General features: G+C 40.3%; 1 pseudogene; it reads left to right on the top strand.

Moving 5' to 3' along the window:
* Nucleotides 1-7,399: 7,399 nt before the first annotated feature.
* Nucleotides 7,400-17,045, top strand: LOC149145006 (uncharacterized; annotated as a pseudogene).
* The last annotated feature ends 320 nt before the right edge of the window (nt 17,046-17,365 follow it).

The raw sequence follows: 17,365 nt of genomic DNA, 5'->3' as shown, positions 1-17,365 counted from the left end.
TCTTCAGCTGTCTAAATCTTACAGCATTGGGGATTGGTACTTCTACCAACACCACACCGTCATCAGGATATATGGGTGTGATTTGCCTCCATTCAGATTACCTAAGTATGTGCCTATGAGGCTATTTGCCCTAGAGTACTTTAGGCAATTTGGCCGGGTGGATGTGCTTCACTTTTCAGGAAAAGATAAAAAAGCACAGTTGAAGGTGAAAAGCCAACTTGGCCATTTTATCTATAACGAGAGGGAGCAAGGATGGAAGGAAGCAGATAGAATGCTTGAGTCCTTTGGCCTTCAAACCAGTTTCCCATGGACACCCTATGACCCTAATCATTTCATAACAATGAGGAGGCTCAAATATAAGTTGTCTGCCTATGATCATCATAGCATCCCTCACATTGAAAAATATGCTAACCAAGACAAATGGAGGAGAGGGACCTTAGAAGAGCCTGTATCACAAGAAGAGCTAAATCAGAGGGCAGTAAGGAATCTAAGGAAGATGGCTGACCTTGAACTTTGTTCACAGGTATTCACACTTCCAAGCACACAAGTGGGAGCAGCTGCATCCTCCTCAACTGCCAAACAGCAAACTACTAAGGCCACTGAAAGTGCATCTGGCAAAGGCAAAGAAAAGGAAATGGAGACAGAACAATCCCTCCATGGCAAGGAGCAGCCACCTCCAGTGACTCAAGAGCAGGCAGATAAAGAAAGGCAGCAGCAGGCAGAGCAACAACAGCAACAAGAATTGCAGCAGGAAGAAGGGCAACATGACAGACAGCAGCCCTTACAGCAGGAAAGAGTAGTTGATACTCCAACTTCCACTGAGCAACAGGCTCAGAACATAGTGCCTCCTAGGCCAGAAGTCACCATTGACGCCTCGGTCCTCCAAACTCCACAGAAGGAGGACTTAAGCAGAAAAAGGGACAGAGAAACTCCTCTGACTTCATCTATCAACCAGGAAGAGAAAAGACAAAGATTGAATGACTTTTCGGAGGATGACATAGCAATAAGGCAAGCATTGGGTATGGGCCCACCCAGTAGAGAAGCTTCAGCCAGTTCCTTCCAGCAGGAGCAGGACAGAACTATGGGAGGAGAGGTCAGCTCATCCAGCCAGCAAAGAGAAGGAGAAAAGAGCATCAAGCAGCAATTTATAGACATCAAAAGGAGGAGTGACCCTATCAAGATACAGTTGTACAACCATTTATTGAAAATGGCTCCCACTAATTAACAAAGACTGATGTCTGCATTTGATGTACAGGAAGGCAAAATGATCATGAGCCATTTTATGCCAACAGCACTGCAGCCTCAATCTACCTCAGATTACCTCAAAACCAATCTGGAGGTCCTGGCCAAGGACATACACCCAATGGATAAAATTGAACTGCACAAACAGACTGGTGAGATGGTGTATGCTGCCTTGGCAGACAAAACATTAGAAAATTACAAGCTAGAAAGCAGCCTCAATAATACAGCCTCTCAACTGGAGTTGGAAAGGGCATCATCCCAGGCGAAGGACAACAGAATAAGGTCCTTGGAAGACATAATCATTGAAATTGGGCATGACCCCAAAGATATTAAAGGAATACAGGAAATCTTGAAGTTGAGGGATGCTGACATGGCTGCCTTGAGGAAGAAAATCAAACTCCCAGCTACCATTCACCCTCAGACAGATGAGGTAGCCCAACAAAGGCATGAGCAGGATACCACAGCCTTGTTGATTTCCATTTATAAACAGCTTGTTCAGGCACAAGAGAAATTGGGAGAATCTGAGGCTACACAAGCGGCCCTGCAAGCAGCATTGAAACAAAGAGAAGAGGGTCAGACCTCTCAGCCTCCTCCTCAGATCATCAATCTTGAGGAAACTGCTCCTATCACTACTCCTCCTCCTCAACAGACTGAACAAACAGCAACATCTACTTCAGCAGCACCGACGACCACAGAGCAGGCCCAAAGCCTGGATATGCAAAAGCTGAAGAATGAAATTCAGATCCTGGAAGCTCAAATGACCGAGTTAAATGAGACCAGGGAAAAATTAGCCAAAGTCAATGACAGGCATGATAAATCAAAGAGAGAAGTGGTAGAAAAGGGCAGGGAAATCAAAGCCCTTAAAGACAAGATCAAAGAGCTGGAAAATGAGCTCAAACTAGACAAAATTGTAGCTGAAATTAGAGCAATGCTATGGTCCAATATTGGCCAATCAATTACAAATCAATGGAAATATATTGAGACAATCCATGAGCAACTAGAGCTCATCCCAAAGGCACAGAAGGAGGTTCACAGATCAAGAGCTTTATTGAGCAATATGCCTGAAGTGGCCACCAGAATGATCAACGTACTTAACCATAAAACAAGTTCTCAGTTAGCTACCATGGGAATTACAAACAGAACTGAGACTATCCAAATGATCAGGAGGGTTCTTACTCTGAGAAATCTAGTGCAGACATTGGAAAGAAGAACCCAGGATATGCAAACTGAGGTAAACAGGTTCATGGAGAGATTTCAAATATTACAAAGCAGAGGACTCCCTAGCTTACTGAACAGTGGAGGGAAACTATTCACTCATGAACAGTATGCCAAAAGAGTAAACGTTTTTGCTTCAACCCAGATCAATGAGAAGGCCAGCACTTCAGATGATACAGGGCCTATTACAGGACAGATTTTCTATAGTAAGATAGAAAATCTATTTTTTATAATGAATGAAATCACGCACTTGTTTGATGTGGCCCCAAATTTTTATAAATATACAGAAGCAGAGGAGACAATGGATGCAATTCTCAGACATCAACTCCCTACACAGGACTGGTGGACAAATGCAATACAGAAAATTTTATAAATAGTGAGGCATTCACCAAATTTTGTTTTTAAAGAAATATGAATTGTTATGTAAAGCACAGTTCAACAAAATCAGCATGCATTAAAGGTTAGAGCTGAGCCAACTCAGCAAAGCTGTTCGGTCACCACAGCAGCAAGCGCAGTCACAGGTGGCAGGGCCGAGAAAATACAGTGCAACGAAAATAAAGGCATATTTATCAGCATTAAAGCAAAGCGTTGCAACCGACTCAGTGACCCCCAAAGGTCAAAATATCCTCTGACAGACTTAAAGAGCATTTATGTTGCATTCAAAGCTGCAATAACTTCTTTTCTACTTTCTGAACAAAGTAATGAAGATATTTCTCTCTCAGATGACTCAATGCCTGAGATATTTTGTATAAGCATTCCTATAAAGTCCCCTTCGCATGAGTTTGCAAGGGTTGTTGTTGATTTCTCCTGAAGAAGTTCTTATGCTGTAATCCTTTCAGAAGTTTAATAAAGAAAGTGATGGAATTTCTCGGATTTCTGAAGTGTTGAATGCGTTCTGGTGTCTATTGAAAACTGCTGGATTCCTGTGTATTACACGATACAATAAGTCTCTGTAACTCTCTCTGTTATGTTTTTGATTTGTTAAAATCCATATATGTTTTCTAATTCTGAATATTTAGCAACAAGGAAAAACACTAACTTCCAGGATTTATTCAAGAAATACCCTGGGTTCAATCCGCGTTGTTAATGAATGTTTTTCTTCAGCTGTAATCTTGATAAGTGTAATTCTTAATTGCTGCACTTTCAGAATACATTCTTCACAGTGGCCTTTGTCTCAGGAATTCAAGTTTGCTCCTGTGCAACGTGTTTCACTTTCACCTCACCGGTTTAATAGAGAATTCTTAATTGCTTTCTGTTAGCTGACATGCTTTACCATTCAAGTTAACGTTGTTTATCTGAGATACACAATAGGCCCTGCAGTTCGAACACCACCAATCCTGCATTTCCAAGCATTTCACAACTCCAGACTCCATTGCCCAATGATATATTACTCTCTAAACACTACATCTTAAGCCCTGAAAGAAATCCTTCAACCAAAACATAAACCAAAACCTGAGCATAATATCTAGCCTAAAACACCATCATAACAGAGACAAATCATAAAGAGAGAGCCCTCTCTGATTACAGTTTGGCTAGAAACTGTGATCCAAAGATTGGTTAGTGGTTACCCCGGCCGTATTCCCTTGGGAGTCATAGGGAACAACCTGGGTGTTAACAGAAACTGCCCAAAAGTTTCAGGGTGGAGGGACAACCTCTCATTAAAGGATAGTCGTAGTCCTTAGGTGTACATCTAGGCAAAATTAAAGGGTGGAAAAGGGACTGTGATGATACCCTAACTAGGCCTAGTTTGAAACATTTGGAGTAAACCTCATACAGTGAGATGGAGTGTCTTTATGATGACATTCTTTTCGATGTTGGATCCAATTTTTGGATCAATTTTGGATTATATTGTTGAACAACTTGTGGCACCCAATTTGGAGGCTTCATTTTGTGATCAGGAGCCTTATAGGAGCAGATCTTCTAGTGAATTATTGGGTGCAATTCATCTGGTGGAGGGCAGTGTTTTGGCTACCCATAGTAGCCCTGGACAAGTTATCTTGAAGTGACAAAGAATAGTTGAAGGTTGGGTCAATATTGGTGTTGAAAGTTCAGCACTTTCATGGACAAAAGTGATTTCTAACCTGGAATATTGGAGCTCGGGAATCGTCCAACCTAGAGAGAAAATTAGATCAGCCCATGTACATGCAACAGAAGTAATTTGCAGAAATGTTAGGTGGTTTCCCTCCTGGCTTCTCAATGTGTTGTCCTTTGAAGGACCAATGGGCATCTATTGAGCAATAAGGGAGAGAAGGACCCATAGGACAAGTGTTGGGATGGGGTCCCCTTGGTTAGTTTTGGGGTTAAGATAACCCAAGTTTTGATATATTTTTGTAACTAGTGTAAAGTCTCTACGATTTATGGATGTAGATCGCATAGATGATTAGGAGTCAAAGGGGTTTTAGCCCCTTATTTATGTAAAGTTTGAGTCAGTTTTGAGATCCACCCATTGTATGAAAAGGGATATAAATAGGTGTGTCTTAGGGAGTCTAAGGCATGTCCTGGATGTAATGGGTCTATAGAAGAGAAGTGATAGCATAGAGAAGTGGGTCAGATGGGAGAAGAAAGGCTCTGCAACTAAGTGCGCAGAGGCCTAGGTAGAGTCTGCAACTGAGTGCACGTACCCCTATAGCTAAGTGCATAGGGTAGTTTCGAGTCTGTAAATCTGAATTGAAGATCAATAAAGAAAGTTACCGAATAATTCTTATGTATATCTTTCTTATCTTTGTTTCCCTTAAATGTTATATGTTGTCTATGAGTAATTCATTTTATGGATTATTAACTGAATGTTGCATGATTCTATTGAATAACTCTTAAATGATGTATGCAAGCATGTTTATGTAATTTCGTGAAGACTGATGCATTCTCTTATGTTTACAAATAACTTAAGTAAATTCGCGCGAACACTAATTTAGGACTTATTTCTTATGTGTGTAAGTAGATATATTGACTATTAAAGGTTCGAAAAGACTAATCGCAGACCTTCATGAAGGTCCAAATGCCATTTTGACGGAGTTGCCGCAATGAGCCTTAAGAGTGTATAGATATACATGAAGGTAGATCTGAGGTTCTAAAAGACATCACACTATTCTCTAGATGCAGAAGCTTGGTTCTAGCATCCCCCCATACTGCTTTGGGTGGGACTGCAGCCTGTACTATGCGGGTTGTTGCTGAAAGGGCCAATAGTGTAGGGATTTGTTGGTTGGTGCAACTAACTCTGAACTTGGGTTGGACCCCCTAAGCCAACAAATGGTTTCGTTGTTGGGACTGGGATCTGCTTGAAAGAGGTGTGATGTCGCATCATTGGAATTTGACCAAGAAAGAAATTGAAAAGTGGTTGGATTGGAAGATTCACGAATTCACTGTGCAAGAAAATAGGAATCCATGCCTGTTGAAGGAAGAGTGGTTGAACAAGTATCTGTATACAGAGATACACAAAATATTCTTCTACACTTTTCCCATTGAACTATATGAGTGGTTAGCTAAATTGACAGACAACCAAGGAAAGTGGAAGCTTGATAATCCTATAGTGTGGACTCCTGCATTAGGGTGACGATTAGAAGCCGCTAAAAACAAGATCATGTAGGTTGTTGTTTATTGGCTCGATCAGATTCTTGGAGGATTTGATATAGAGTTCGTAGTTGATACCTCAGTCAACTACAGTGAAGCGAAGCAACAATTTTTCAAAGGACAGCGAGGTAAGTATTTAAGATCTTTGAATACCTAGATTAAAATGTTTTTATGTGAAAATTGGGTTATGCCATTGCCTTGATGTTCTAAGCTACACAAAGTGGAAGACTCTTTAGAGATCAAGAGAGATGATGTCCATAATATAGCCCATTGATCGGACCTCCTTCAAGCGACGACAAGGGAGCAGTACGGGGCTCACCGCAAAGTGTTGTCCAGCTGATAACATAAGGTTTTTCAGGAACACATCATCCATCCACTCCGCCTCTGCCTCCACCTCCACTGCATACACCTTCATCCACACCTCCACTCAACATGGCGAAAACTATGAAGATGTCGATTTTCAAGGGAATCAGGAGTGAAGATACAGAGCAGTTTTGGTTTGTTGTGAATATTGTGTAGACCGTGTAACAGATTACTGATGACAATATAAAGAATGTACAGTTGGTTACTTCTTTGCAGGATCGCCCACTGACTTGATCTATTAAGTATTGTTCTGATAATCCTCTAGCATCATTAGCAAAAGCTAAGGTTGCTTTAAACAAGGAGTTTAGTAAGCCTAAGTCTGACTCACTGTCAGTAGTTGGATTTAAGGAAATCATGATGAGGGTTGATGAGATGCCTTGGGAATTAGATCAAAGGTTTAAATGTCAAATTTGAGAAGCTAACATGTAGCTCACAAACAGTGAGCATCGCAAATGGTTTATAGCTTCACTTTTTCCCCACCTGAGGATTGATCTATCGCAATAGAATATATGAACATAGGCATAAGATTTGGAAATTGTGATGAGGTTTCATGAAACGCCTATTCAGGATGCAACCTTGGGGGTACAACAGATTCACTCTCAGTTACAGAGCCTCTGCTTAGAATTGTAGAGCTTGAAGAAAGAAAAGGAGACTAAACCAGAGGTGCGCGTGAAAGTTTGGTGTCTGAAGTGAAAGAACCAGGGGCAGGATAAAGAATACTATCCCATGTACTCGAATTATATTACAGGAGGGGGACCAATTCCCATGAGGCCAAAAGCTCCAGAAAGGTCGAGCGTGGGGGTTGCGCTATGGTGCACTATTTGTGAGGTTGTTGGATAACACACAATGGATAATTTTCATTTACATCAAAATTTTGTCTAGACACCCCAACAGTTGTTCTGTAACTTCTGCAAATCCGTGGACCACAATGAGCACTACTATTGCAGCTATGAGGTGATGATGGAAAGAACATCTACATACTGGATGCAAGCAGAAACTTGGCCTCTAGAGCATGGCGCCGAAGGAGCACATGGAGGCTATCAAGGATGAGGATGAGGTCGAGGAGGATGAGGGCCTCATAGAGGTCAGGGTTAGGTTATATGGTACAACTATGGAACAGCAGGGCACTATGCATGGGAGTTTCAAAATCATACACGCCCGTCATGTCAATATTGTAGCCAGTTTGACCATACCATAGAAGAATGCCCAATGCTGATAACTAAAATGTAAAAAAAGAAAGCAAAACCTCAGCATCCTACGCAGAACCTACAGATGATGAGAGTTGAGCCTCGTGAGGAAGATCAAAGTGTGAATATAGTGCTGTGAAGCGGAATAATGATCGACGATGATAAAGGTAAAAAGCCTGAAGAGGACAGATGGGTCCACAAGGCCCTAGAGAAGGAAGTGAGTTTTGATCTAAATCACATGAAGGAAACATTTATAGAGGCCAATAAAAGCTTCACTGAGGCGTCCACCTTAGGAAGTTAGCATAAGGTGCAAGAAACTAGCGCACCTGCAGAGGTTGATCCCTTTGTTATTACTACGTTTTTGGAGACTTGCATAAAGCTCCTACATGACAGAAAAGCTGTGGAAGGTTTGCAGGAGTTGATAAATAAATGTGCCAGCAAAGAGAAGGTCCCTAGTGGACTCTGGGTGGTCAGAAAAACTGGCAAACATAGGGAAAGAACAAGGCGCAAGATGAGGCTCACTGCACAGATAGGAGATTATGAGATGGACCAAGTTATCTTCGACTTGGGGTCGGATGAGAACGTATTTCCAAAACAAAAATGGGAATGAATGGGGAGACTTTCATTGTAGTGGTCTCTGATTCAGCTCAGAATGGTGGACAAGCAGAAAATCATCCCTATGGGATGATTTTATGGAGTAACAGCTGATATAGAAGGTGCAAGCACGATGGCTGACTTTGAGGTGATAGAGATCGTTGATGATAGTAATCCATAACCCGTGCTCCTGGGAATTGACTGGGCCATTGATATGAGTGGGCTCATCAATTTTAAGAAGAGGACAATGTCGTTTGAAAGGAAATTGCTTCGGGTTGTAGTGTTGTTGGACCGTACAGAAGGGGTGCACTACACTGAACTAGTCCACGATTATGAAGAAAGTGAGGATGAACTGGATCAAATCTACAAAATAATAGCACGAAATCAAGACTAGATCAATCTGACAGCAAATGAATGGTTTTCATGGGACCAGTAGAGTTCCTGCACCTCTAATTCAGACGAAGAGTTGCAACATTGGTAGAATCGTTTGCATGAAGTATCCACGTTGTGATGCAATATGATGACAAAGTTAATGTGATGTGTTTCATCGGAGGTAAGTAACTTACCCTATTATGTTGGGTTAACTAATGTGGATAAGTTTTTGGATGCATTTGAACGTGAAGTCCCTGAGGATCACTGCTTCCAAGCATTAGATTTGGCATTGTGCGCTACACTTGTGCAATGGTGGGGTACGCACAAGGATAGCTTTGATGGATGGCGAGATTACAAAAGAATGAGGAGGTTATGGTTTGGGCACCCTAACACTAGATTTACTGAGAAATATAGCGGGAAGGATGATTTGCATGACCACTTAGAAAAACGGACTAAAGCGTGCAAGACAGAACCACAACCAGAGTAGGTACACCTATTCTGCCATACATTGGATACAATTCTCATGAACTAGTATATGGAAATGGAGCTCCGCCATGGCACCGCGAAGTGGGATGTATTAAGGGAAAAGTTCTTATTGACCTTTAGTTTTGAAGATGGCTTCACAAGCATTGATGAAGCTCTATAGGAGATTAAGTCAGTTATCTTCAGAACGTTGCAAGAACCTATGGAATGGATCCACCTAGAATGGAGCACCTTGTAATGCCCTACTTAATCTTATCATGCAAATTTTATTAGTGTTTAAATTACTTGAAAATATTGACTTATAATTATCAAGAAATATTGGTACATACCTACATTTGGGAGACTGTAAAATTATTTACTAATATAAATTTATTATTGTTATTATTCAATTCCCAACTTGTGTTCTGAAATTTAATTTGAATAGGATATGGTCTCCTTCCATTTATTCCAATTTAAATATCCATATCCCAAGGTGTCTTCTCAAAATCTACTTGGAAGAAGATATGGTCTTCTCCAATTAATTTCCAAATTAAATATCCATATCTTATCCCCAAAATGTCTTCTCAAATCTACTTGGGAGAAGATATGGTATTCTCCAATTAATTTCCAAATTAAGTATCCATATCTTATCCCCAAAATGTCTTCTCAAATCTACTTGGGAGAAGATATGGTAAGAAAAGTCAATGCTACTAAATGAAAGGATGAGGGTGTAGTCATGACATTAATGATAGGTGGTTGAGGTGGATGGGAGGAAGAGGCATAAAAGGGGAAGGATGATGAGAGGAGAGGGGGATCCTTGGTCTTGATTTTGTTTTGGAGGATTGTGTTTTGGGGAGGAATGTGGAGAAAGAGAAGGGAGAGAATGGAGAGATAAGTGAGGGAATACAAACTTGGATCTGGAGAGTGTTTGTTAAACTTGGACACACTACATCTAGTTGGACTTGGGCTCGGAGTGTTAGGGAACCTGTGAAGGTTCCATGGGCTAGGAAATAATTCCTAGTTGGTTGGGAGGAAAATCCAATCGAATGGTCAAGAGGAGAATCCCAATAGAATCAAGAGCTCGGGAGCATCTCAACTAAGCTATTAGAACATGTATTCCTTTGTTTATTGATTACATATATAAATGGTTGTAATGAAATTCTTCCTTATTTAATTTGTGGTAAATAAATTTTAATGGTATATTATCATCAAAGAAATGTTTAGATACAAATAAGTTATTTCCCACCTTATTGTGTTTAAAATTAGAGAAATGTAGTTTTTAGTTAGAGGACCTTAGAAGGGAGCCTCACATGTGGTATCAGAGCTTAGGTTCAAAATCTGGACCTTGAAGCCTACCTACTAAAAAAATTAAAAAAATACAATTTCAAATTCAAAATTTGTAGCCAAACCAATCGACTTAATCATAATGAATTAATCCCTTTTTTCTACAATAATATATACATTTTCTCCCAACCTGCCACCGTAACCTTCTTCTAATCCTCACTGGAGTTATTTTCTAAACTCTCACTGGACTTATTTTCCAAACCCTCAATCATTTTTTCTTCCATTGAATTCTCATTGCTAATAATATTACTATTATTTTCAAGCATTGAACTGGGTTCTCTTACCTTAATTTGCTCGATGAATTTAGGTCACAACGCGTTCCGATGCCTGGGAGCTCCACTGATTCGCTCAAAGGCTGCAATTACTAAATATCCTTTGCGCTTATCTAACCTCCTGCTTAACATCGACATTGATAAGGGATGTAAATGCGTGGCAAATAAGCTACAGCCACTATGATAGCACAGGCATCTCCCTGGGTTTTTCCCATTCGAAAACATAGGATCATTTCCACATCTTACAAATGTGAAATTTATAGTTCGATTCAAAGCTTCCATGGCCAGCAAATTCAGGGGCACTCAAATTTAGGAAAATCTATTCATGGTCTCAGTCTAAGCTTCTAGAAGTCTCAGTATGCTTTTTTAAGAGATGAAGATGTTAGAAAATATACTAGCGCTTGCAAGTCTGCAAGAATAATAGTCCGTTCTGGTTAATAGTCCATAGATGTACATGGATAGATTTTCAAACACGGAGGATAAAAGAAATTACGCCACCTGGACTTGAACAACAATGGTGCTGCTTGGACTTGAATTGGAGACCTCATTAAGCCATACAAATATACCCACCAAGACCTACCTGATAGGAAGAACGTTTCCATATAAGGCCATCCTGCTCAAGTATGGGTTTATGATCAAAATGCTTGTACAGTCCTCCTCACTGTCTTCAAATTTCCTCTTTAAACATAAGTATATTGTCCTTGACTATTATTCTTTCGCAGCATTAGTCAGTGTAGTTCCAAGTTTTTGTAGAAATTTTGAATAATATGACACTTATTCACAGAGATTATCCCGATTATACACTATTGTGGAATGCATGCATAATACATAACCTCCTCTACATTGATCATCAATTCTGCGGAATTAAAAACAATGAAACATCAATCGCATGTGCACATTAACACAGTATGTACTAGGGAAAGCATATAGCTGAAAATCCCACACTATCTGTATATTATAATGATAGAGAACATGTAACAGTACATAGTACAATACTCCTCACAAGTACTCAGTACTATCTCCACCTGTTACACACAAACTAGCTCAGATCTGAATCAAGTCAGAGGTTCAAATGTCCTCCACTGTCTGCGTGCCTCCACTGCGCAATCCAAAGTAAGAATAGTAAATGATCCAAGCTCCTTTTCCTTGGCTTTTACTTCGCAATCCTCATTGGCAATCTCCATCATTGATTGTGCAAATCTCATGCACAAATATAGTCACAACTGATAGCATTCTCCACCTATAACACCTGTCTCCACTGAACTGTCCATGCACTGAGTTAACTAATGTATTCTTTAGTTGCTTTATGAGTTAATAATTAGTGAATTAATTAATAATTATTTCACATCACTCATCACTAGTGTATTCTTCAGTTAGACTAAATACAACTAGTTCAACCAAGTCAAACTAAACACACTCCATCAACTCCTTAATCAACTCCACCAAACTCAACCACTTGAGTTCTAACTGAAGTCCATCATGCAATAGCTCAACTGACCCATAAGAAAAGCGTATTTCCTTCTGCCAGTTGCATGTGCCACATCTGTAGCTCGAACTGAAGTGCTCCAAGAGGATAAGATAATGTTTATAGTCCAAATATTATTAAGAGCTAATAATATTCGACTGTTCTATTTTTAGCCTGGCAGTCTAAAAATAGACTCTACCCATATATCTAAAAATAGAAGTCCATCTATAATTACCAACATGACCAATCATCCACAAATAGCATCTTGCAACTCATAAACCATGATCCATATGTCTAAAAATAGACTTTGCGCCAAAAATAGCCTGCGAGCCCACTTACTGAAGGCAACTCCTTTCCACTAAGCTCCATCATCTTGTTGCATTTTCAACACTCCCTCTCAACAAGATATGGATTATCTGCAACCCCTATCCTGCCACTCTGGAATGCTCTGCATGCAACACATTTGCCCGGTCCACTTACTCCAACAACACTTGGAACAAAAACACTCCCAATGGACCACTTTGTTGGGCTAGGAACATACTTTGATGCTAAAGATCTACCTGCTACTGACAAGTTCTCCCTCTCTGACATCTGCGCTACTGCAACATCTCCATGCATCTCGCACCATTGCACACTTCTTTGTTCCACCTAGCACTATGCAAAACACTTGTGCCTCTCGCATTGCTGCAGCCTGCTAGCTATGCGCTATCCTGGGATTCCTTGCACTGTCGCTCTCTCTACTGCTCCATCCACATCTTTCTCTACCCAATCAGTCAATTCCTGCTACTCCACATTGGGGCTCCCATAGCAAGGTCTCATCTAAGAGGTTGGGTACCTCAACGATCCTGCCCCTCCTCCTTGGGATGCTCACTCTATATCACCCCACCTTCTACCTAGAGGTATGGTTGCATGTGATCCCTCTGCCCGCCTAGCTCGAAGTTTCCCCCTACTGGAGGTCTCTGCATGAGTAGATGCCTCTACTCGATCTCCTCTCAGCTTCCCCTATTGTGGTTGCTCCACAACCTCCTGAAGCTGCTGCACCAATCGTGGCTCCTCCACAATCGTCTGAGACTTCTTCTGGCTCTGCATGTTGAGAGGTAATATACGCTCCCTCTCAACCACCAAGTCTCCATCAGTTGCCTCGCTACTCAAGGCTTTTCATGCATATTGAACCTCAAGAGCATACAGGTTCTTGATTTGTGAACCAATCTGCTTCACCTGTCTAGTGATGATGTGTCCAAGGAAAACATTTCCCTTACTGAAGACTACATCATAGCCTCTATCTTCCAGCATCGCGATCGACACCAAGTTTCTCGTCAGCCCTAGTACATACTTGACATCGGTCAAGGTAAGGCAAGCTCCATGCTCCCTCTAAAAAATAACCGTGCCTACACCTAACACACTATACTTCTCATCATTACCCGTCGCTATGAGTATCTGGAGATCTTTCTCCTCCAAAATACTGAACAAACTCTTGTCACCGGTCACGTGGAAATAAGCTCCACTATCAAGAAACCAACCAATTCCCACCATGGATGAAACCATGCATGCAAAGAGTGTGAAATCCAACTCAAACTGTGAAGCAAGTGCCTCACCTTCAGATCCTTCCCCGGATCCCTTCTTGGATTTCCTCCATGGACAATTTGCAGCATAATGGCCCACCTCATGACAATGAAAGCATCTCACTTTCGATTTGTCAACTTTCTTCCCATCATTGGAAGAACTTGATTCGGAAAGAGAACCCTTCTCCTTCCCCTTCTTTTCTTTGGCAGCCAAAGCGCAATTTTCTTCATCAGATGCCTTTGATGAAGATTTGTCCCTGGTATTCCACCTGATCTCCTCTTGCACAAGATCCATCCAAAGTCTCTCCCATCCTGGAAATTTCTCCCGACCATTGATAGAGTCCTGATAGGAATGCCATCTATTCGGAAGACCAAGGAGAGCCAAGCTCACCAAGTCCTCATCATCGACAGTCAAACCCCACACTTCCCAGCTCATCCCGGCATTGGGTGAACTTCATGAGATACTTGGGCATACTGTCTCCATTCTCACACTTAATGTTTCTAAGTTTGTGCCAACTTCCTCTGGTCGCTCTTGCTTTGGAATAAATCTGTCAACGCTTTCCACATCAAGTATGGAGAAGCCTTTCCATGCAGGTTGGATACAATGTGATCCTACATGCCCTCCAACAGAATCCTTCGACACTTTGTTGTCTTCTTTTGCCAAACCTCAACATGAGTAGCATTAGTAGGCTTTGGGACCTCAACATCTATGAACTCCTTCAACCCATTTTCATCTAACACTGCCTCCATCCTGTCTTTCCATGCAATATATTTCGAGCTGCCTTCAAGGGTATACTCCAATCGCAATCCGTTGAAAGACATTTCAACTTTGACACCAAGAAAACATTGTTGCAAATTCGAATTCCACCAGCTCAAAACTCAACCGCTTCTGATCTAAAATTCGTGAGAACAAAGTATTTCTCGTACAGAGATTAGCTGTATGGGCTTTTACCGGATATCTCACCTTCCAAAAGAAGGATGAATCCAAAGGCTACCTAGACTGATTACAAACTCTGCCTGAAGAAATAAAATGTAAACACTTTCTGAATAATAGATCTAATGATCAACTCTGCTCTTATACCATGTAGAAATTTTGAATAATATGACACTTATTCACAAAGATTATCCTGATTATACACTATTGCGGAATGCATGCATAATACATAACCTCCTCTACGTTGATCATCAATTTTGCGTAATTAAAAACAATGAAACATCAATCGCATGCGCACATTAACACAGTATGTACTGGGGAAAGCATACAGCTGAAAACCCCGCACTATCTGTATATTATAATGATAGAGAACATGTAACAATACATAGTACAACACTCCTCATAAGTAGTCAGTACTATCTCCACCTGTTACACACAAACTAGCTTAGATCTGAATCAAGTCACAGGTTCAAATCTCCTCTGTTGTCTACCTGCCTCCACTGCACAATCCAAAGTAAGAATAGTAAATGATCCAAGCTCATTTTCCTTGGCTTGTACTGTGCAATCCTCATTGGCAATCTCCATCATTGATTGTGCAAATCTCATGCACAACTATAGTCACAACTGATAACAGTCTCCACCTCTAACACCTGTCTCCACTGAACTGTCCATGCACTGAGTTAACTGATGTATTCTTTAGTTGCTTTATGAGTTAATAATTAGTGAATTAATTAATAATTAATTCGCATCACTCATCACTAGTGTATTCTGCAGTTAGACTAAATACAACTAGTTCAACCAAGTCAAATTGAACACAACTCCATCAACTCCTCAATCAATTCCACCAAACTCAACCACTTGAGTTCTAACTGAAGTCCATCATGCAATAGCTCAACTAACCCATAAGGAAAGTGTATTTCCTTCTGATAGTTGCATGTGCCACATCCGTAGCTCAAACTGAAGTGCTCCAAGAGGATAAGATAATGTTTATAGTCCAAATATTATTAAGAGCTAATAATATTCGATTGTTCTATTTTTAGCCTGGCAGTCTAAAAATAGACTCCACCCATATGTCTAAAAATAGAGTCCATCTATTTTTACCAACATGACCAATCATCCACAAATAGCATCCTACAACTCATAGACCATGATTCATATGTCTAAAAATAGACATAGTCTAAAAATAGACTTTGCGCCAAAAATAGCCTGCGGGCCCACTTAGTGAAGGCAACTCCTTTCCACTAAGCTCCATCATCTTGTTGCATTTTCAACAGTTTCTGAAAAATAATAAAATCATCTCAATGGGAGTTACTGAAAACATTAATCGCCTGAACCCAAAAAAGCATTCTGCCATATATGATACAAGGCCACAATCCTCTGTATTTGCAATCGCATAGAAAAACACATGGAAAATGCCATAGGAGTAACCATTCTACAACATACAGAGGAGGAGAAGCACCCATTTGGATTGGCCCATGTGGTGTCCCTGGGATTAAATAATTTTCAATTGATCTCCATTCCTAAAATTGAACATGAGGTCTGCTACAAAATCCACCCTAAAGTACTGGGTTCGAAGAGAAGCATCATCAGTAGAGTGGGTTAAAAGGGTCTAATTCCCCTAATAAATGAAGAAAATAATACCCAAAATAATGAATCTATAGAAACCTTTGAGGGTTCTATAGAAACCCGAATAGTGAAAGAAGCCTTAGATAATTCTTTTGGGATCGAAAAATTTTATATGGTTCACCTAGCTTCGAATCTAGAAGGCACTAGTAATATCCATTTTCCTCTGTGGTTTAATTTTCAATCTGGTTGTGCCCTACTTTACTCCAGTGAAAATGCCATGGACCTCTCGCCTAGATTTCAAGGGGTTGAGATTAAACATTTGGTGGTTTTGGACAGGACATGGGCTAAAGCGAAGAGGGTTTATCTTGAGAATCCCTGGTTAAGGTTGTTGCCTCATCTTCGCTTGCCATGGAAGGATCCAAGTATTTATTCTGAGGTGAGATGCCAGCCTAAGCCCAGTTGTCTGTCCATGATAGAGAGTATTGTTTATGCATTGAATATTCTTGAACCCAGAACGAAAGGGTTGGATTCTCTTCTGCAAGATTTTGATTCCATGGTTGGAGACCAGAGGCGTTGCAAGGAGGAGAGGCTAGGAAAGCTGACGGAAGCATGAGTTTTTTTCTTCATTTCCACACCTTCTGGACTCTTGATTCATTGAATTGAATCTTTTATTTTCCATCTATGGAATGACTTATTTTAGGGGCTAGGGTTTCAGATCTTACGTGTTTCTGTTAATTCTATTTCTGAGATGGGGAGTTTTAAGTTTTACTAAGATGCCCTTGTGAATCATGTTTTTTCAAATTTGCTCATACTTGCAAAGGCATGATTACCTGTGTGGCTTAATTCTTGAGGATAGCCCTTGTGATCATAAACTCTAATGTGTGTAGAGTTGGCATGAAGACTCACGCTTTACATCAATTGTAGCTAATTTTGATTTGAAGAGAAAAGCAATTTATTTTATAAACTAGAGGCTTACTAGAAGCTTTCACATGGATGGGAATTAATTCACCATTGAATGGAATATAGATGAACACCATATTTTAGCTTTTATGATCTGGAATCGGAGTGAGTAAGCTTTTATTATTTACATTTGTAGAATTTACAATTCAGTGGTTCTCACTATTGCTATTTCATAGTTCAAATGCTATTATATGTTCATCACTTTTATGTTTTATTATTTATAGAAAACTACTCATTCATCAATTTCACATATTATATGA

Source organism: Pinus tabuliformis, chromosome X, assembly GCF_031772625.1.
Source record: "Pinus tabuliformis cultivar Carrire ecotype Pingquan chromosome X, CPIR1, whole genome shotgun sequence".
Classification (NCBI taxonomy): Eukaryota; Viridiplantae; Streptophyta; class Pinopsida; order Pinales; family Pinaceae; genus Pinus; species Pinus tabuliformis.
The sequence above is the reverse complement of the archived record's forward strand: the minus strand, read 5'-3'. Positions and strand labels throughout refer to the sequence as shown.